The sequence below is a fragment of the Lonchura striata genome, chromosome 4A (assembly GCF_050655825.1).
Source record: "Lonchura striata isolate lonStrDom1 chromosome 4A, ASM5065582v1, whole genome shotgun sequence".
NCBI lineage: Eukaryota > Metazoa > Chordata > Aves > Passeriformes > Estrildidae > Lonchura > Lonchura striata.
The window spans coordinates 10,712,641-10,736,329 of NC_140742.1; the positions used below are offsets into that span (position 1 = coordinate 10,712,641).

The 23,689-nt window shown below is 36.6% G+C and overlaps 1 protein-coding gene across 8 annotated transcripts in view; it reads right to left on the reverse strand.

Moving 5' to 3' along the window:
- TENM1 (teneurin transmembrane protein 1) overlaps positions 1-23,689 on the reverse strand; it is a 793,032-nt gene that overhangs the window by 625,403 nt on the left and 143,940 nt on the right. For 5 of the 8 annotated variants that reach the window (XM_085571039.1, XM_085571036.1, XM_077786536.2 and 2 more), the window contains one exon: positions 8,183-8,328. The exons of the other annotated variants lie outside the window; for them this stretch is intronic. The gene's annotated coding sequence lies outside the window, so the exon portion shown is untranslated. The remainder of the gene's footprint in view (positions 1-8,182; positions 8,329-23,689) is intronic. 8 annotated transcript variants of the gene reach the window in all.

Consider the following 23,689-nt stretch of genomic DNA (forward strand, 5'->3'; position numbering starts at 1 on the left):
CAACTTCAGCTAATCTAGGATAAATCTCAATCATTACTTTACCTAGCTTGCTTTCAAATCCAGGAATAAAAAATCCATAGCCTATAGGCTTTGGTGCTCTTTGTTTATATGATAACTGCTTTTAATTACCATTTTGTTTGCCAAGTCTCTTCAATGAGATTTAAAATGCAATTATTTTCCACTCAAACACACAGTAATTTGAATGAATTATATTTTGATCTAATTAAGGTAAAACTAATCATTATATATAAACCATTTTATAACATTTCCTGACAATACATTATTATTATAATTTGTCTTTGAATTCTCATTTCATTCATCATTCATTTTGAAACTGTTTACAAGGTGCACACAGATTGGAGGAAAATTGTGTTTTCCTCTTATGTCCTCCCCATACACACCATTCCATTAAGTAACTACACTACACTTCAATCCTGCTGCAGACTCAGCCCCAAAGCAGTACCCAGGTTTAGAGATGGCCAAAACCTGAGCTAATAAAGAACTGTGAAAAAGGTGTGGGAGAAGGATACCGCAGATTCCAGGGGTTTGGAGAGAGGGAATTTTGGGTATGATTTTGTTCACAATGGAAAAGTGAACACATGTTTTCTAAAAGAATTCAGCTCAGTAAAACAATTCCATCTTGTGAGCAATACAGTCCTTTAGTTCTAAAATCTTCCAGGAAATTATTTTTTCTCTATTATCAAATTAGTTGCATTATAATATGGCTTCCTGAACACTGCATTCTGCACTCCAAAGGACAAAAAGTTCATACCACACAACATGTTCTCCTATGCTAAAGTCAAGGAGGTATTTCAGCCCTATCCTTTGATAATTTTAAGACCTGCCCTTTACAAAACTTACAGAGTTAAAAAAAAAAAAAATTAAAAATGTGAATGAAAGCACTCATGGACTTGGAATAATGACAAATCAAGCTGACACAACTTTTTCCCTTTTTTCACCTTTTAAGAAATCCAGTCCCAGGGTGAGACTAAGGGTGCATTCCCACAAGGATGTGTGTTACAGTGAGCTCATGGGCACTCTATTTCCCCTTCCCCAGGACCCTGTGACTCTGCTCAGATAACCCTGGACCCCTCCTTCCTGCCCCAGCGGGGCTGGGGGAGAGCCAGGGAAGCCCACCCTGTCCAAAGTCTGTACAGACCCCTGACATTTCCTGTTTGTGCTCTTTTGCCCCACTCTCCACAGGACATCACAGAATAAAGAGAGCTGAACCAACATATATTGGGGTAAGAGCCTCTTTTGGGAATCTTTTCCATCTCCTGATATTCTTCCCCTCACAGCCTCGGACCTCTGGGCTAGCCTGATATTCAGGGGGCTGTGAGGGGGGGAGAACGTCAGATGTGAGCCAGTCTAAACTTTGGGCTCTCTCAGTCCTCCTGTCCTCTCACCTCCTCATCCTCTCTCAGTTGTGTTTCTTGCTCAGTCAACTTCCTGAACTGGTTCACCACTGGATGTTTTTCCCTCCTGCCTACCTGCACTGCAGCTCCTTCTCCCTCCCATCACTGACAATCTGAGACCAGAAGATGAGCGAGCCAGAGGAACAGATTCAGCTGAAATTGCCATTAAAGATCAGTTCTTAGCCCATCTTGCACAGAATTGGGTGTGGATAATGAAACAAAATCATCAAAAGCAAGACATTTAAATAGAAAAAAAATAAATCCATCCATTTTAAACATTAAAAATGAAAAAATAATTAATTGTAACAGCATCCTCATTATATAAATGTATCTCTTTGCAGGCTCACAAAGAATGTCAAAACAAATTTCTCTGTTAGCAAACTGGTGAATATTCAGACTTAAATATTATGCCTTGTGAACAATGCAATATAGCCAATATCAAGTCATTCTTTCTTGTCAGGAAGTTAATACATAGTAATAATCACTGAAATTTTAGTGATGGAAAATACACAGTACAAGGACTAATATAACTCTGATTACAGTATTTTTCCTGATGAAAGCAGTAGAGAAACTTTACAACATAGAAGTCTATCTCCTCTATAAGAGGAACCTGGGGTAGAATAATACAGGGATAATGATGACATTTCCTTTTGAATGCACAAAGAACAGGGACAGAGATTATTGGAAGACAGGACACAGAAGCAGGGTGAGTTATACCATGGCTTCTGTGGTGGATGAAATATGGTAAATTAGCTACTCCAGCTGATATGGAAAATGATGAACAAATCACAGAACAGAGGAGTTGGAAGGGACCTCTGCAGATCACCCAGTCCAACTGCCCAGCCAGGGCAGGGTCACCTGGGGCAGGTGACAGGGGAATGCATCCAGGGGGTTTGGAATGCCTCTGGGGAAGGAGACACCACAACCTCTCGGGGCAGCTGTTCCACCCCAAAAGATTATTCTGTTAGCTGTACAGAGCCATAATTGTTGTCATTTTCATACAAAAAGCAGGGTATAGTTAAAAGTATGTCTTTGCAATACAATGAGGACATGGAATGAAAATTCTGTTCCTATGCCCCAAAAGAAGTTCTGCAGCAAATAAGATTTAACCATTTACTGAGTAATCCATTATACTTAAAACCACAAAGAAATCTTAAAGGTTTCACTCATGGAACTTTAAAAACATTTTGAAAATATATTTTTTTTTCCAAATGTGCATTAAATACATTCCAGCTTTCACTCCTTCCAACACTTCACAGCAGCATTTTTAGTGTGCTCACTTAAGATGTTTCTTCAAGTTTTAAAGGTCATCAGAGTTCAAGAAGTATGCTCTATACTTGAAATGTTCACCAGAATTTTAAAGTTATTAATAGATCTCATTATATTTTTCATATATGAGTATATCTCTTAAAGTTTGTGTTCAATTTTAAATAACTAGAATTTCGAAAGGTCAAACAAATAATGAGGTGTCTCATTGCAACAGGAAATATATTCACTGTTTTGCCACAAGGTTTTTCTATTTAGTTACTTCTGGAAAAAAATTACTTTGCTCTATTGCCTTGTTGCATGAAATTCTCATCATCTTTATCATTACAGAATATAAAATATAAGCCCATGTTAGACAGAAGCATAATAAAATCTGTAGTGATGTTTATTCATGATAACCTCTCAGAAATTAAAATTTATTTCAATATTTAGATTAGTACTTTACCACCACCTACGGCATCTATAGTTTCTTTATTGTTGTTTGTTGGTGACAACAGTAGAGACTGCAATCTAATTTCCCTGCCTAAGATTCTAGAGGACAATGAACCTGTGTGTGACTACATTGCTCAGAAATTGATTCTCTCCTCATTTAAAAGGCACTGGTCTCTTTTCCCAGCACCCTCCTCTTCTTCAGCCATTACTGACACACACCTGGTGCTCCACTCCACTGGTGACAGAGAGAAAATTATATGAATTACACAAATCACTCACATTTCTGATCCAGACAAGTAGCACAGCACTCTGGTGTCCCATACCCATTGATTTTTTCTTCACTATATTATATATTCTTCTGTCAGCTAACAGGTTTCTTATATTCATTATACACTTCATAATTGGCTAGCAACTTTACTAACTGGGAAAAAAATACCTGTGAGGAATTTATTATCAGTAGCACCTCTTCATTTTTTCACATTGAGCCACACAACCTAGAAGATACCTGAAATACTTGTAGGAGCAGAACATCATGACTGTTTAAAGGCTTTTTGTACCAGCTACCTGTCAGAGCACAAAAACTTCATGAGATCTAGACACTTGTCAGTCTTTTGTTCATTTGCCTCTCTTGAGGAAGTCAGCCTTTCACAAGTACAGCTGCACTTCTCTGGTACAATGAAAGGGTTGTCTCCCTTCCACATGCTTGTGCAGTATACTCTAAAGCTCAGAGCCTCACCCTAACTGAATCCCTAAGTACCCCAAAATTAGGATTTTACAAGTAGGTGAAGGAACACTTTGACACTAAGGTCTAGTAATTTAAATCAAGCTCAGGGAAGCCAAGGTCTAAAAGGATTTGTGCAAGTATAAATGAATGTCTGACTATTCATAGCAGGGACTTGGAACTTCTCTCTCTCCCCCCAGGATTTGAATCAGCAGGTTGGGTATTCTGGGGAATTGTTCTGTGCACTGCCTTGTGAGGTGCAGTCTCTCTATTATATTGGGGAAGTAATCCAAACTCAATTTTTAGTGATTTTATATTACAGATTTGATTTTTTATGTTCACTGGAAGTTTCATTTGAAAAAAGAATTCTCACTAGTCCCATCTAAATACTCTTATCACTGGGCTAATTAACTATTCTGAGGACTTCTCTTTTCTCTTCTATAAAATCCAGGCAGGAAAGTACATAGATTGTTAGGTTACTCACATGCACAACAAATGGTTTTGCAATACAGGGAGCTCAAAATCTGTTTGACCACATAGGTGCAATTCATTCTTTCTCTTCTTTTTTTCCTCCAGGAGCAACTCCCTATGGAATAACATCTGCACCACCTAGCAAATGATCAGTGAGAGACTGAGGATTGTACTTCATTGCACGGTATAACTCAGTAATTCAATACTTATTTCAGAAAGTACTGCTCTGAATATTTTCATTTGTATATTCATATATACATACATACAGATATACACATAATCATATATCTCTTTCCAGGAAAAAAAATGCCTTGTGATTCTTTGAAAGTCTCCATTAGATAACTACTTTCCTTATCTAGCACCATAGCCAAAATACTAGGGTGGCTCTTAACTGAACATTGAGAAACTTTAGTAGCAGAAACAAGAGTCAAATCCCAACCTAAACCTTTTTCAAGTTTGCATGTGTTTGGAATGAAAGGCAAAGATTTTCAAACCTATCTTAAAAGTGTTTAGATGCTCTGCACTTGGAAGTCTCATTAGCCATATATATGTTAGATTTTACTATCTATAAATTTTAGACCAGTTTTGCATTCTAGTGCTTTCTGTGTAGCTGTCTAAACAGTTTAATTGTCATGTAGCTTTCTACTTGCTAAAGCTCTCTGTCAAATTTAAAGCTGCAGAACAGAAATTTAACTCAGCTTTGTGTTCTTTCATTTTTAATAACTCTGTTCATGAATATATTTTGTATTTTGTTTCTTTCCCATAATTGTGTAGAAGAGCCTTGAGGGAAATTAGAATGTAAAAATCAATAACAAAGTTTTATTAAGAGATTGAAGGGTTGAATTTGGATAGACATGCAAACTGAACATTAATGTACCGATTTGTTCTGATATGCAATTTCAACATAAGATTTACTCAGAAATATGCTGAGTGAGACAAAAATATCTGTATTGGGGAGCAACAGTTTTTCACCTTTGAAACTGTTTTCATTTTTTTTACTCAGCTACAATATGCCACAGGTTACACTTTCAACCAATTGAAGAAGATTTTTTATGCTCGCAAGATTGGCTATTTGCAAGTCTTGTCACTTAGCAACTTCTGAGAAGCAACAACACTTATATGAATGACCCATATGCTTCCACTCACTAAATTATTTAGGAGATAATGGAGAAGGATGAGCACAAGAGCGATCTTGTAAAAAAACCTCAAACCCTCAATTTTTCTCCATAGCTTACTCTAGTGAATTAGGAAGCAGAAAAACATAATGTAGTTATTTAAATAACTGCACAGAAATAAGAAATAATAATTAAAAAAAAAACCTTTTGGCATTGTAATTACAAGAAATATCTGTATATTTTAATATTTGGTCTAATTAGATTGATGAAGAACACCACAACTGAAGTCTCTGCTCTTGTGAAGTCACCACAGTTCAGCCCAGAAGCACAAGGAAGGTCTCAGGACCATAAAAAAGTAAAACCCCCATACTCATATCAGAGCACATAACCTGCATTGGGAGGGACTGGATAATTCTCAGCCTAAATGAGCATTATGTTTGGTCTCCAACATAGCAGGCAGAAACCCCAAAAGGGCTACCAGAACATTGATATCAGACCAGCTGGACTGATGTGGGGACATCTAGGAGAGGAACAGATTCAGAGGAAGGCTCTTTCAGCCAGGGGCCATACAGCCATGCCCATCTTGGCTTCCAGAGGCCTCCTGCATTCTCTTTCATTCCTTCAGCCTCTCCAGAATCTGCTACAGTAAAACTTTTCCTGTGAATCATTCTGCTTTGTGGAGGCCACCCTTCTGTATCTAGACAATACTATAATAATTTCACAACAGCAAAGAGCTGAGCCTTCAATCAGGCTATCACTCACTGACATAACCCATTTAATCACAGAAAAGTTAAAAGAAAATATGCAAAGAGGTTTTGCCTTTCCTCCACTTTCAAGTTTCAAAAAAACATGAACAAACTGTCTCACAGTACACTAGACATGTCTAACCAGATTTGTATCTCTGGGAGAAAGAGTCTGATGCAAAGTAGGAAAGACATAAATTGAAATAGATAAATAATGCCCCAGAGAATGTTGATTTTATTCTACAACAAATTGATCAAATATTTCCAAGAAGTTTAATCAAAAGAAATGTGTGGTTTGAGCTAACATTCCTTTGACCTTTAAGAGTCTGAGATTAACAAATACTTCATTAAAAAGTAGAATCAATACCTGAATGCTTATGAGTTTCTAGGCAATCATGTTTTAAACTTTTAAACTAATGTAACACAAACCAATGCTGAATGTATATATTTTCTCAAAAAACTTTCAAACCACACTCTCTAGGTCAATCTCTTCATAACATCCCTATGTCAGATAAGATGGTAGCCACAAAAATAACAGATCAGACTATATAGACAGTGGTGAAATAGGAATCATTAATAAAAATGAAAAAAAAAACCAAAAAATAATTTTCACAGGAAGACCTCAGTGACTTTTTTTTTCCCACTGTTTTTCAAATTGAGTTATTTCATCTACACTATGTCATCATATCAAGAAAATAGATTGGGTATAAGAAAAAATTTCTTTACTGAAGGGATTGACAAGCACTGGCAGAGGCTGCCCAGGACAGTGGTGAAGTCATCATCCCTGAAGGGATTTAAAAGATGTGTAGATGTGGCATTTGGGGACATGGTTTAGTGGTAGGCTTAGAAATACTGGGTTATCTGTTGAACTTGAAAATCTTGGAGGTCTCTTCCAACCTTGATTCTATGCCTCTAAGTGCATCCATTGAAGTGCAATCACTGTCAGTACTCCAAATCCTATGTCTCAAATGGGGAAGACCATTGCACTCAATGTTAGCACAGACTGTAAGTCATTATTAGATTCAGGGGTAGAGGTATCTGAAGACATCTTGTTAAATGCATACTAAATCTAACAGTTTAACTGAATTTTCATAACAAGTTATATGATATACTACTACACAGCTCCAGTAAGCAGCATGAGGAAATCCTCATGTTTGTGACTTCTTGAATGCATTAACTGAATATAAGAATTATCTGTTGCTTTACTCCATTTGCTTTTCAGGTTTTTCATTGTCTTAGTTCCATCTTCAGTGTTCCATCTTTAAGGTTCTGTTATGATGTGCTGTATTCAATTCACTTTGTCCAAATTTTTACTTCCAGCCTAGAAAATTCTGAGCCAGAGCTCTGACACATCAGTCACACAATCAGCTAAATTAGGCTACTCCAGTTGGTTTAACTGGCAACTTTCAAGCACACAAAACAAAGCAGCAAGGTTTTAATAGTTTAAACCCTCCAAAGTGGATCATAATACAAAATGTATTGCTCATCAGCTGGCAGAGAAGGCAAGGAATGCCATATGCTTTCAATTTCATTTGTGTTGTTTATCTCTAATACTAAACCCTAATGCAATACACTTTCTATTACTCTGCCATGTCAATCTTTTTTATGTGCAAGGGGATCGGGAAAACAAGACAATATTGGTTTCAATAGTAACAAGCCAATACAGACTCTGCTAATTCAAGGGTAGCTCAGAGCTGTGGAGTAGTAAATTACTACTCCATGCATGAATTAGAAAATACAGGTAAAAACAACACAGTCAAAATACTTGTTTTAATGGCTAGCTGATGGCTTAATCAGCTTAGACAAACCTGAAAACAAAACAGCAATAGCTCAAAAATATGGGTGAATAACTTGAGTTTCAAAGCATTGGGGATAAAGTTCTACACATGTAACTACAGGTTAACCAGTATGTGAGCAAGTGGTTTCCTGCAAGACAGCACTGCATTCATAGATTTAGGAGACCACTTTTTCCACTTACTATGGGGGACAAATGACAGTGCCTTGGTGACAGCAACTCACCACATTGCAGGGCAAGAAGTCAGTATCTATGAAAAGCCAAACTCCATCTCATCCATATCCCTACCAGGTTGCTGGCGTTTTCTTTTATCATGCCCAATGCCCACGCAGACAAACATCCAGGTGGAGACAGGCAGAACTGAACACTCCTGAAAGCAAGTTTCAAAAGGCAAAAGATTTAATTCCAAGCACATTACGGATTCTTAACCCCACTCATCTTTGTAATTGACAAAGATGAAGACACAAACACAGAGGCAATTTTCTGAGGATCTCTTTGCCCCTAAATAATCATCTCATTTGCTCATCTTTTCCTCTCTGTGAGATGGTGGAGGTTACTTCTTGGTGACAAAATTTTTCCCTGTGTATGTACACTACAGTCACCTGGCAGAAGGTGTTACTTGGCTGCTTTGCTCTCCTCACCCTTGGTACAGAATTTAAGTACTAGTCTTGATACTGTTCCAATCTCTTTTAGTTCTCTACCTTTCTGTGGACCTGAACTACCTACTCTAAACAAGAAAGATGCTGTAATATGACATGATAAGAGCCCAGAGGTGGCAGATTTCCAGCTGGACAATGTCCTGAAAACTCTCCAGGAGAATGATAGAAGGCGCCAAGCAGAACTGCTGAAAACAGTCATGGGGGGAAGACAGAAAATGCAGCTTAAGAGAGAGGCTGTAGGAACAAAAGCAGGAAACAATATGATAAATTTGATGATCACTGGGGAAATTATCACCTAAAACTTCATTCAAATTCCAGACCTAAGATACTAATCTTGAATCGGGAAAACAGTAATTTCTTTAACCAGAAACTTTGGTTTAGCTGGTAAGGAAATGAGAAGAAATTGTAGACCAGAACAAGTTCTGTGGATGATGAAAGTTTTTTGGGTGATGGAAAACTGGCAGATATAAAGCTGAATTAGGAAAAAATGGAGAAAAAGTAAAGCAGATTTTGCTGTATAAAAGCACATTAATTATCTTCTAGAGAGAATTAAGTCCCTGAAGTCTTAAATCTCTTTGAACACAGTTTCACTGGGATAAGGTCAGAAAAGCAACTGCTTTGTTCTCAGTTAAAACAGAATAAAAGAACACAAACAAACAAAAAACCTCACAAAACAAACAAATAAAAGGAATCAGAGAGCCCCTGGAAGCCATGTATTTTCTAAACTGTCTGTTGTAGTTTAGAAGAAAACAACTAGAAATAAAAACTCAACCCTTCTTCATGTATTGATCAACTGAACAATTATATATGTCCAGTATTGCTTAAGAGTTTCTAAATAAAACAACCTAAATTTTCTTATTACTTAGGAGACCCATCTGCAGACAAAGATGACTTTCAAAGCATTTGCTGGAGATGTCTCAGAGAGTTAAAAATTCCTAGTAAAAGGTCTTATCTTTGATGATTTTAAAAGAGATTTTGATCTTACTCTCAGAGCTCATGACACAGCATTTTCTGCAGGTTTTGCAGTCTTCTCTACTGCTTAGCTTTAAGACCATTACCTAAGAAAGATTTTGCTACATATAAATGTGCTAAGACACAGATTAAATTTTAATTAACCAGATTCATGGTTTTCAGTGACACACTTGCAAGGACAGCTTAAATAATTATTTATAGAATTTTAAAATTAAATTTCAAAGACTTACATCAGTAATATAATTCTTTCTAAAAAGTTATTTTACTCTTAATCTTAAGGTGACATTATCCAATCCTACCCAGCTGTGAATTCTTGAAAGGTTCTGACTTGCATTAAAAATTATCATTAAAAATTATCTATATTTGAATTAAGTTCACTTTTTGTGAAAACATTTAACTCTCGGTGTAAAATCTTTGCAGCTGTAGAATTTATCAGGATCCTTGGCAAATATTTAAAAATTAATTGCCTTCTCTTAAAAATGTACTTATGGTCTGAATTTATATAAGTTAAACTTCTGCCCAGCCTTATCACAGAAGAGCTAAGGTCTGCAGGGACCTCTGGAGATCACCTACAGGCTACCTACTGAAGCAGGTTACCCATGACTGTATCCCATCAGGTTTTGAATATTGCAAAGGATGGTGATTCCACAACTTTTCTTGGCAATTATTTCAGTGTCCAACATCCACTACATAAAAAGAACAGAAAAAAAAAAAGAAACAAACAAAAAGTTGTTTCTTTCCTTTGTTTAAATGGAATTTCCCAAATTTCAGTTTGCGGCAGTTGACTCTTGTCCTTCCTGTCACTGATCACCACTCTGAAGATCCTAGCTCCATAGGTTACCACCTCCCACTAGGGATGTAAACTCATTGATAAGATCCCCCTGAGCCCTTTCTACTTCTACTGAAACCACTTCCAACTCTCAGCCTCTTCTAGTATGTCAGATGCTCCACTCCTCAGTCATCTTTCCTGGCCTTTTGCTGAGCCTGTCCATGTCTCCATTGAGCAAGGAAGCCGAGAACTGGACATGGTGTTCAAATTTCAGTCTCACCAGTGTATTCCCATATGTATTTATAAAACAGAACAAACTTCACACTGATTTATCCAAGGTATTCATAGAGGTTCACCCTAACCTCTCCTGTGTTTATCTAACACAGTTACAAAAGAACCTCTTTCTCTACTCTCTCAATTGCTCAGCTGAGCTGAATAATGTTGTTGTCTGTTGCTTTTAGATGGTGTGTTTAGATCTCCATTCTTTCTCTAAGACCCCTCTCTTTATATCTCGGATAAATGAATTTCTATTATGCATGAATTCTGCTTTGCTCATTTCAAGAGCTGTATTCTCTGACATGAGATTTTCAGCCCTGGATGGGCACAGATGTTGTCTCTACTGTTCTGGCAAAGAATACAAGCACTAACAGGTGCTCCATTTGTTTGGCCTTTAAAACAAGAGCCAAAAGGGATCAGCATCTCTAGGACTTTAAAATTCCCAAATCATTGGTAATTTTCAGCTCTTGTGTGCCCAGAGTCTCAACCCCACCACTCTTCTGAAAAAGAAAAGGAGCTGGATAAAAAGCCTCACATGCTTCCAAGGCCAGTCTGTGCCTTGCACACCCATCCCCATCAGTGCAGTCTGTTCTCCAGCCTGCTCCCTGATTTTGGCTGCCGTGGACCTACCAGAGCAGCCAGGACCCAGCTCTGTCCTCAGCATGGGGCTTGGTAATTACTGCTCACATCTCTGCAAGCCATCACCTCCTCCCTGAACTGGGCGGGCACCCTGAAATGCAGTGAGTTTCCAGGAGTAGAAACCAACACAGTTTCAGAATTCCCTTCTTCAGGGAAGTGAAAGAAAAGAGGCTGACATTAAAGATCTATAACTCAAGTTTTGATTATATACTGCCATGCATCTGTGTGTAGTGACCTTGATAGCACTGTGAGCAAATTCTCAACAGGAAGCTAAGCTTGGGAATTTTCTTTATGTTATCAAAGTACAAGAAGCAAAGGTAAAAAAATTATATCTGCTTATTCCTTGCTGCAATTTGCAGTTTCCATACACCCACAGAAGATGTTGTAGACTAATGTTACTGTCATGAAAGACCATTATTAATGATAATTTTTATTTTTATGATTTACAGAATACAGAATTATGTGCACAAAAATTAAATGTCAGAGTAAATCCTACCTGGTACTGCCATAATTTTGGAATAATTTCTCAGGATAGTTTAGACTGTCCCCCATCATCATTATTCTTGGCTATGTTCATATGGAGAACAAATGCAGACAACTCTTAGAAATATTAGCATTATTTTTCCCCCAGAACAATCTTTAGTTTTTTTGGATTTTGTTTATTTGGTTGGTTTGGTTTATAATACTACTCATTAGTTCCCTAGTATTCTGTTGCTTATTAATCCAGTGGTTTTAAACATGAAATGACTATTTAGCAAAAACCTTTTGTCATCTTTCAAAGGGAGATCTAAAGAAGCAGAGAGAAAACACTTAATTAACTAAGAGATGAATTTTTTTTCTTTGTTTATACAACCTAATCCTTCTTTCCTAAAAGCTCTGCCATCCATGGAACAAAGCAACTGAATCCCTAATAAATGAATATAAACATATTAATATATAAACATATATTAATATATAAACATATAAATAATAAAAGTTCTGTTTTTCAGTCTCAGTGGAACTGGGAGTTCCTAGCATCCCTTGATGCCTCTGACAGTGGCTAATTCACTCCCAGGAGGATCTCTGGGCATTTTTCATGCCAGACACCAAGAGAAGGTCCGGGACCGTCTGTACTTCTGTCCATGTTAGAGCTCATTAACCACACAAATGCCTCTCCCCAAGTCTGAAGCCTCAGAAATGGAGACCTGAGCTTTCAGCTGCAGCTCCCAGCACCAAGCCAGCTGACAGTGTGCTGGAGAGCATTGAGAGCATTCCTCTTTTCCATCAAAGTCACTAAGTCACTGCTGAGCAGTTTTCAGGGGACTGAAACTCTTTACCAGGCTTTGCAATTTACAGATCTGAAACACGAATTTCAGTTGTTGCTTCATGATGTTGCCACCTGCCATCTCTGTCTTTTCAGACACTTCAATTTGCTTTATTAGGAGAAAAAACTTGTATTGAAGAGAAAAAAATCACTACACTGCCATGTAAATGTATGATGATCCTGCATGTTGTGTGCTGCATGCAGCTCTGGTCCCCCCAGCTCAGCAAATTTATAAACAAGAGGGAAAAATAGTAAATAATTCTGATGAATGATGCAGAACTGCTTCCCAACAAGAAACCAGTCAAAGAGACTCGAATTCCTCAGCTTAGACCACAGATGCACAAGGTGTACCTGCAGTATATACACTCACAATACCATATGCCCTTTCTAAACCAGGTTTTGTGGCATAGCACAGTTTATATTTTAGAAAATTTTACCTTAGAAATTCTACAATAGGTTTCCTTTGGGGAACATGTGTGCCACAGAAAGTTCTGGAAGCATTTCTGACCAAATGTAAAACCTTGATTCTTAATATTTTAAAATTGGACAGTAATAAATATATATAATTTAATAAACACTTAGTCATGTAAACTTTTAGTTAATCATAGAATCACTTTAATTTCAGATTACTACAGGTTATATAAAATCTCTGTTTTTTAACATCTTTCTATTCTCATTAATTCATCTTTCTAATGAAGTCACTTAGAATTTCTGTGTAAAAGTCTTAAATTAAGAAAGAATTCATTTCAGTATACCAGAATGTTATAGTGAGAGCTAAGAACTCACTGAATATTAATGATTTTTTTGAACAATCTTGTGTGTTATTGTTTAACAAGAAAAAAAATGACCTTTAGATTAATAAAATCCTTAGACTTTTTTTATTTTACATTTCTATGAATGTGTATACCAATTTTCTCACAAAAGTAGTTCTGAAAATGAAAAGGTATTTACTGAGAAAAACTGAGTAGCCTGGAGGTAAAAAATGTAGAGGCAATTAGTAAAAGTAGTATGTGAACAGATCTAGTATAAAAGATCTATTATTTCCTCACTTCTTGTTTTTTTTCCCAAGCTCATTAGAAAAAATCCAGCAAAACACAAATGTTGGCAATAATTTGAATGGACATTGACTAAGTTTAATAAAAATTTCTTCAATTGCTTTGAGATAGGGCTACGTTATAACATTACTTGTGTCCCTATTTTGGGGGAATAAAGTAGTTTAATAGAATAACTAAATAAAACAATCTAAATAATTACTATTTTCAGAGGAAAGGGATTGCTTTTGAGCCCAAATACATTAAAATCGGTGCAGAAAGCTGGCCATCTACTAAATACTGTATTACCAGCTTACAAATGCATCTGCTGTCTCACTAGAACAGGTGGTAATAAACAAACCCATCTGCCATCATACACTGCAGGTAAAATTCCCTTGCTTCTGAGTCTGGGCGTTATTATAATCAATAGTTATATTTTCAAAGACCTTTTTTCCCCACTTAACAGTGGGGAAAAACTTAACAAAAGGCTCTGTGAGGCTGGAAGATGCTGAGTGGACCCCACAACCCCTCAGCCCTGCCAGTGCACAGCCAGGAGCAGCCTGGTGCCTGCTCCATTTCATTCTTCAAGTGTCACAGACCCCTGTCATAAGATGAAACCTTACAGAATTATAACTTGTAATGTCAAATGTTATTAGAAATTTTGTCTAACTTTTCAAACAAATGCACAGATTCCTTTTCCCTGTCTCAGTCCCTTTGAGCTACACAGCTTCAGTGTCTGAAGACTCTCTACAGAAAGCTGCTAATGTTGTATGGAATTACAAACTCCTGTTCAGTTCATAGAGACACTCTTTTGTGCATTCACTATGGCAATATTTGTTCTAAGATTAGTTTTCATACTACACAACTCCTTCACATAATTATCATAAAAACACAGTTAGGAAAACGCATACAACTACTTCAGAAAACTTCCTGATATTCAGAGTGCCTGATACGTATGTAACTTCATATAAATATTTAATTTAACCTTATTAAACATCTTCTAGCATCCAACTAACTTTCTATTCCTCCATCTCACAAGTAATTTTTTCCTTGAAATCCGATTCTGGACACTAAACAATCTTAAATATGGAGCTGACTTGTACAGAACTGTGTATTCTCCTGTTTCTTTGATCATCTATCAGACTCAAGCATTCTACTCAATCCTTCAGACATGACTGAGAATATCCAACATGAATATTAAAGAAACTGCAAGATCTGACTGCAGTAGCTCAACAAGGACTATTACTCCAGGTTATTGGTAAAGGAACTCTGCCCAGCACAGGACTTCAGTCTTCACTCATACAAGAGAATAGACCAGGCATATTAATGATCCCACCTAGACACCAAGATTTGAAGGATGCTAGTTTGAAAATTCAAAGTCCTACTAAGTTATTTATCCTGTCCCCTTATTTAATAAAATATCATAATTCATGTCAAGGCAAAGTTAGCCTTTTCCAAAATATTTTATGTCACTAGGAAATACTTATTAAGATGAGAACTCTATGGTCTTGCTGTTGTCATTTTTATGCCATGTCCTTTCTTTGTCATTTGCAAGCCAGAACTCAAGGAGCTGGTGTTTTCAAGCAATATTTGGATGGTTTTTCATGTCTCATCCTAACCACAAGTCCCAGTCCTTGGCACTGGTGGCAATTCCCTGCGGCTGGCACATTTGCATCTTCCCACAACCCTCTATTTGATATGTTTTTTCCTTCCTATTGTGCTCTCCAACCATATCTCCAGCCCTGGTACTTTACTTTCAAAAGTATTTTTCAAATTACCTTTTTAGCAACAGTCCCTACCTAAAATTTGTACTCCTTGAGATCTAGAGAACTATCATCACCTTTAACTCTTCAAATGCAGATATCACCTATTTACATACTATTTGATTTAAGTATTCTGTTTACGTAAGTATGCTGCTTAATTTCCTTCTGATAATATTTTAGTTATTTAAACTCAATAACCTGCTGACTGTCAGCCAGACTTAATCAAGACCTTCCCATTGTTTTAGCATCTGTTTATTCTCAGCTGCTATTTTTTTCCTCTCCAATGATTGTTTGTACCATATCTGTCTCTTCCATGAAATCCAACTCACCAAAGCAGCATACTGAAAGAAGTACTGATATCAACCAAATAAACACAACATAAAAAGGTAAAAACTTCCTGCATGATCTATGGGGTTTTAGGAACACTTCCACAAAGTTGCAATTTGGCTGATACACAAAGCAAATGGAATGATTCTCTAAATATATGAGGACAGGAAAATAACACAAACAGAATGTGAGGAATTATTACTGTACTCTCAAATACTAATAGCATTCATCAGGTTCATTTCAGGCTCCTAGAGAAGCACTGCTTGGATAGTAGATAAAGATGAAGTTGATAAAGGAAATGAATAGGGTCTTTTGGAAATAGGGACAGTCTTTCAGGGCTCTGCATTTTGAGCACAGGTAGATGAAAGTGACATGTCTGACCTTAAATGTAACACTTCACTTTAGAGATTGACTTATTTGTGCTGGACTTGTCAATCAAATCAGGCATGAATATATTTCGGCAGCTGTAAAATTTGATTAAAACTTATTCCAGCCTTTCTTTTTTGCTAAAGTCTGAATATATTTAGATGACCTGCTGCTTGTGAGATTTTGATTTTGCTTGTTAATTGTTCATAATTTTTACTGTTAGGGAAACTATTCTTGCTTTGCTTTCAGCTGAAGAGTAGTTAAAATCAGTCCTTTCATATTAACACTTCCATATCCTGAGGCAACATTTAAGGTACCTTTTACAGCAAGAATCCTGACTGCACATACTACTAAATGTTATGCTTAATACTAAAAAAAAAGAAAAAAAATGCTATTGAAATTTAAAAATCTTATTCTGTTTAACTGGACTTCTTCCTCAAACAGCTTAAAAACCTGGCATGTCTAGGAAGAAATGGGAGACAGATTAAAGCATTTGATAGACTTTTAACATTCTTATGGACAAAACAATTCAGTCTATCAGGATAGCTACTCATTATTATTACTTTAACATAGAAAATTATGCACTGTTATGAAAATATTAATTGAGCAACTGCTCTTTAAATATTAGGTAAATTGGTTAAATATCAGACAGCCATAAGTTTTATTCACTTTCCACATCTTATAAAAATTATGTTATCACTAAGATAATTCTGTCTCTTTGCAGCAACAAGAAAGCTGTGGGGTTTTCATCCTGATTTTGAAATTTTTGAAATTGTTCCAAAATGAGCAATTTCAAAGGTGCAAATGGCAGTGAAGATGTTTTATGATGAACTTATTTTTATGACTCTGATCTCAGATAGAGTCTGAGGTCTGTCTGATTGTGTCCATATTTCTGATACAGAATTTTTATGATTAAATTACATCAATTGCTCTTATTATCTGCAGCTCCAAACTAGGAAGACTGGGTTTAAAATCCTTTTACTACTTATACCTCTTTAAAGTAATTTCAATATCTGCAATATTCCTTTTATCATAGCCTTCAGGGTGTAAAGAACAAAGATATCTAATCCTTCTTTTATCAGAGATATTTTAATAGCAGCATGTAATTATTTTAGTGCATTTATAGAGAAAAATGTTACAGTTGGCTAAAAGAAATACAATGTATGTTGTATACAGTAGGTGATGCGCATGTATCATCTCTGAATGTGTAACCAAATTAATTTGAAACTGCATGGCCGGTTTTGTTTCCCTCCTGTAGCAGCAGTTTTAATTGAACAAAACTGTTGAAAGAATAATTTTAATTCCAATGTTCTCACCTAAGTTAGAGATTATTTGATGCTTTTTAACTTGGTCAGTATAGCACACATTTTACAGAAGAATTTTGGGTCTGCAATACTCTACCACTTTGGTCTCAGAAACCTAAGGCAATCTTTATGTTTTTATCATTTTTAAGATGGCAGAGAATTTTTAGAAATATTATGCATAATGCTATGTAACCACCCAGAACTAGTGTTGAAGATAAACTTTCCTCCCCAGGAAGCAATTTTCTCTGTGCTTACAAAGAATGGAAATATTCCCAGAACTCTACTTGAGAGTTAATTGTATCCTTTCTTCTGTCTTTTTCACAAGACAAGTGTTTTTAAGAACAGTCAGGTATTTGGCTAATCTTCTAAAACAAAGAGAAGACTTAGATGACCATTCAATTTTATCACTGGCAGTTCCACTTGTAGGAGGATTTCTGCATAAACACATAACATAAATAGTTCTGACCTCTGATTTCAAGACGTGTCCCAGTGAATATGATGGGTTACACTGTTATTCCTTCAAGGTTATTTGGAGACCTTTTTCTCCTCTACAAGATTTGTTTTCTATTGCTCAAAGCAGCAACAAATCTCAGTAATGCAGAGCAGTTCTTTCCAGGGAGCAGGATACTCTGGAAGATCTTTGGACAACATGGCTTAAACAATAGGAAGGCCTCCTCCATATATGTCACAATTCTCACTGACATAATAAATACAGTCACTCTGAAGCTTAAACTGGCAAAAAACACCAAACAAACCCCAAAACAAACCAAAAATAATAAAAAAACAAACAAAACAAGCACCTCCCCCCAAAAAAACCCCTAGAAAATCCCAAACAAGTAAATCCCACACAAAGAAGACCAAGACAAAGAAGAAAAAAAAAATCCCCAAAAAACTCCAACCACCAAAAAACCAAAACAAAAAAACCTAAAAATAAACAAAACTCCATCTTTATAAGTTTTAAAGTTGGAGTTTTTACCATTATTAGTCACATCCACAGGCAGATAAGCTCAGTTTCAAAGCCTTAGCAGGGGAAATTACAAGTATTCCCAGTAAGGAACAGGTGAAAATGGAGAGCTTTAGGAGCTCACTGTTCATACACTCTCCTGTGGTATTTGTAAGCTGTAGGTAGGTGGGTCTTTCCAAGCATTCTTATGTTGATGCTCCAAGTTATTTTTATAAAGCAAAGCCAGATAGCCCTTTTATGAACACAGCATTGTTACAGGGATAAAACCAAATATTAGTACCACTTTTAATAGACATATCACCCATTCAGTCAAAAATGTAGAATAATAATAGCTAAGCTATCATAAAGATCATAAGCATCTTGTTGATTTGTCAGCTGACAGAGCATTTTAATGCATTCAGTGTGTTCTCCCTTCCTTTTAATTGTTTGATGAATGCACATCATAGATTCTACTGCTAAAAACTGTATTTTCTATTTCCCTTACCAGAGGCTGAGTAGCAATATATAAAACATGTTAATATTTTTACGCATTACTCATAACTTGATAGAGGAGGGTGAGTATGTTTTCCTACTTAAAATAAAAAGATGGCCAAGATTGCCAGCAGGAACTTGATTGGTTTGCAAAATAAACTTGCCCAAGAGACACACTGAAAGCTCTGTGTTATTAAAGACCTATCTGCCATTCTAGTACACAGGCAAAGAATGTAAATATAAACACACCATCAATGCAGAGATTCACATTCTTCAAAGACCACAATCTAATTCAGAAAGGTCTAAATGCTCTTCTCCAAAGTGTAGTAACCCTGTCAGTGCAGAGTATTACCCCCAGAGAGATTTCTCATGGCAGTTTTAGATTGACTGACATCCTGAAATATTCTTTTTTCACTCTTTGAGCTGAAGCAATGTAAATCTTTCTTATTCTGGATGTGATAAAAGGTACACAGAAATTCTTTTGGATGAGGAAATCTTTGTTCCAAAGGCTAGGAAACAAGAAGAAACTGCAATGAAGTTCACTATTCCACATCCCCATAGCCACACTCATTTATTGCAGCATTCTAAGACAGCCATAATAGTAACTCAAGCAAGGCTTGTTATGGACAGACCTTCACTCTTCCCTGTGACCTCTACAGAACCTGCTGAAGTCAAGGCTGTGGTGACTAATGCATCAGGAAATCTCCTTCTGAATGACTGGTTCTGATGAGGCAGGGGACAGATGCAGAGGGAATGTGTGGGGGTGGTGGGAATGCACTGCCAGGTGCCAGGCAGTGCTGATCTAAGGCACCTGTGCTGGCACACTTTGTGTGCCAAGATGCTTGAAGAACATGCTTTATTTGGAGTAGAAATACACAATATTCATAAACATCTTAAGTCCTTTTTCTTCCTAAACCAGCATGCCTTGGCTGGTTTAAGAAGAACATCACTCCAGGCTTCTTATATTTCAGTTAACTCAGAAGTGATCTGTACAAATCAATAAACCTTGCATAAACAAGTGAGAAAAAGTCTAAGCAAGCCTAAGCTTGTCAAGTGGAAAGTGCTGAAGGAAAAGTACAAGTTACAAACAATTTCTCTTGATTTGCCTTTGAAATTCTTCTTTAGTATGCTGAACTGAATCCGGGCAGAAAAGCAGTGGTGGTACTAAATACCCAATATGACAAGTAAACACCAAGAAATTTCTTTGCCTATCTCAGTGAAACTTCTAATCAATTTGCTGGACCGTACATGCTTGCAGCCAATTTACCTGTACTTACAAGTCAAAGAAACTTTTGTAAAATCACCAGAAACACAATTCAAATACAGTAGAGATGAATGGGAACAAAATAAGCAAATCACAATTAATTACCTTCTTAGTCCTAGAATGCATATCAATATCTAGAAACAATTGATTTAATTAATAATAGTTTAAGTTCTATGAATTTTCAATATTATGCTCGTAACAAGCTCTTCTGATATTTTACAGCAAAAAATTCCGGTTATTTTAAACAATTTTGGGGAAGATTCAATATAATCATGACTAGCAACTGTGTGGGCTGATTCTCAGATGAATGAAGACAGAGAGATGGGTGGACTACTTATCATGGTTCAGAAAAAGAGAATTGCTCTATTCATTTCTCTTAGCTGTACATAGAAGTGGAATCCTACCCAGCAATACCAAAAATTCAGATTGGTTGTGCACGTAAAGCACACCAGCTGTGATCACTGATCTGCTACCATGGTTAAATTAGACATTTTTCTGTAAAGCTACTGCATTAACAAAACTACCACCAACAGTCAGGCAATGCAAGGAAAGTCCAGAATTCCTATTGTGGAGGATAACAAGCTTAGAAGGAGCATTGATACCCATTTAGGCATCCAGAAGCAGATGGAACTGTCTTGCCATCTCATGAGATATTACCATGTGGACACCCAAAATCCTATTAATAACATCTGTTAACCTAATTACAAAGAATGTTCATCTGTAATAAATTATTTTCTAAATCAAATAGCATCCAGCACATCTCTTATGACTGCTGATTTGAAAGGCTGACAACTCAGTTTTTTCAACCAAAACAACAAAGTGCCTTCTCACCTGCCAGAGATTTAAAAGTCTTAACAGATCAAACATTGATCCTTCTGTTAGGATACAAACCTTCAACTTATACACACATGGCATCAAACATAACAACAACTACAAACATTTCTTAAAACTAATATTCAGACTTAAAGGTATTTGGACTCAGTTTGAGTTTTCTTACCAATTTCTCTATTTTCTTTGTGAAAATGGCTCTCAGATGAATTTAGCAGTTGTTACTAATGATGCACATGTGTGAGAGAAGATAAATGGGCATGGTTAATTGTGCAGTATATGGTGAGATTAATGTTGTATCTGTATTATGCACATGTATCATTGAGAAAAACAATTTTATACATGAGACCAGGTAATTGATTAAAATGAATTATCAGGTCACTGAAGCTCATTTTACCAGCCAGTACAATGGGCTCTGTCTGGCAATTTCAGCAATTTGGGTTAACATGAACCTCTATTCTCAACCTGTTTTCAGGGGTAATTCAAGATCAGAAAGGCTCAGTCTTTACTGTCAGATAGATGATGTTAGAGGGGGAAATTGTCATTATAAACTATCTCCAGTGTACAGGTTATCTTTCATTTTACATCATCTCTTTTTAGGGTGAAGCAATTAAATGTCTCCACATTAGAGCAGGTAAGGCTATCACCTCCTGGCTAAGTACAGTCTAGCAGTTAAATTAGTCTAGGTATAAAGAAGATTCATCAACACCATGAAAAAGACCTGGCAAACTTGCACTATGAGATTTACTACATCTGAGATACTGCAGTGATTTTCATTCTAAATGAATGACTTGCTTTTACCATCTCCAACACTGTCAACAGGACTTAAAATTCTCTCTTTTTTAAACAAAGGCTCAAAGGCATGCAGTGGTATTCACACTGGAAGCTACAATTCCAGGACAGGTGAAAATCTGCCACTGCTTTTATACTTCTGTGTTGTTGGGTATTCAGTCTTGACCTCTGTGTTTGCCACAGTGATGAAGAAACAGGCATTTTTAATGTATGTTTAAGCACCATTACAAATTGACAGTAGCAGTCACATCTGATGGATTTTTACAAATGGACCCAATTGGGTCCTGCACATCTGCCACAAATGTAGCAGGCAAACTTAATGGCATCTTTATTGCCCACAAGACAAAATGTTTTGATTAGGTTTTTATTTCTAGATTGAAATTAATCTGTACTCACTGGAGATTGAGCTTGCATTAAGAAAAAGATTGAAGAAGTCTGTCTTGCATCTGGAATGGAAGCTTTGTAATGACACTCAACTCTTGTGGGATTTTTTCCCACAATTTAGCACTATTCCCTGGAAGCTCAGTTTGCTGAATAAAGGGGTTTAACTCTTTCCAAAGAACATTCCACATGCTTCTTCCTAGAAATCACTCTCACCTAAATGGAGAATACTGAATGGCTAAAATGAGCCTAGAAATTTAAACTTGTTTATATATCATGGGCACAGAAAGAAAGGGATGTTGAGGGACTTGCTGGTGTATTGCCTCACCTACAAAAAATGTCATTCTAATGTTTGTAACATGTTTCTATTTGAAGGACCTTTACAAATTTAAGGGGATGGAAAAAAATATATGTTTAAAAGTCCAGTATATTAAAAATCAGGCAGTTGTAAAAACATTTTTGGAAGTGTTAATGCTTTTCATGTAGCAAGTTGTGTGCCATACTATAAAATTTGTGGGTTTTATAATATCCCTTAAAGAGTAATATAAGCAGATGTTTGATGTTTTAGTGGCAATCTCTTCTATGTGCCTTTCCAATAAAATAAAAAATGAAACCTTTCCTGGCCTGTGATATTATGATGATACAGATAACTGAACTGTGCTGTGACATAACCATTTACTAATGCTTCCTATGAATTGTACTTTTAAAATGTAGAGGAACATCTTCATCTACTAGTTAGGGAGATTCCATTCACATGTAATGTAACTAAAATATAAGAGTGAATAATTACTTAGAAAAGTCTCTCTGATGCATTTTTGTATTGGTGCAAGAGAAAATTAAGAAATAAATGTCTGGAGAAAGCACAAAGAAATTCCATTTTTCTGCAAAATGTATGGCCAGTGTTGAATTAGCCTATGATCAAAACATGTATTTTTCAGAAACCCTGAGGCGTTCTTCAGCACCTGAAGGTGTTCAGGCCATTGCATTGGCAAGGTCCCAACATATTCTGGCTAACTAAACTCTCCCAAAAGATGCTGACACTTCCCCAGGTCTCTGTTTCTGTCCTGGGTGTTCGCTCTGCTGCTGCTCTGCTGTGTTCTCTCTGCTGCTGCTCTGCTCCTCCTCAGCCATGGACAGCAAACCAAAATTTCAAACCCCAGGCACCAACAGATGCACCAAGCTGCCAATCACTCTCGAGCCAATTCAACACACACACTCTTAAACCCAACACCAATACCCTTTATGACCATATTTACAGCATGACACAGCAGCACTAGTGAGGGCTCCTGCATGGTGGGGATATTAGTTCACAGTTAGAGACAATCCACTGTGGTAGACAAGCTGTCCTTTTGTCATTTAAAAGTGATAATTAAATGCTGGTTTTTCTTACTGGCCATGCAGGATGCTGTTATTCCTCTGACCTTTTGCATTCTGAATTTCTAGTAAAGAAAGGCAGCTCTCAGGGCTCCACACAGCATGAATTAAGAGGGTTGTGGTTTGGCTTCGCTTCTCCAACTGGCTTCTTTTTAGCTTAACTTCTAGTCAGATTTGGGGGCTATTTTCCCATTATCTCACATAGGCTTTATAATGTTTAATAAAATAGAAATTGTAAAATATTTTAA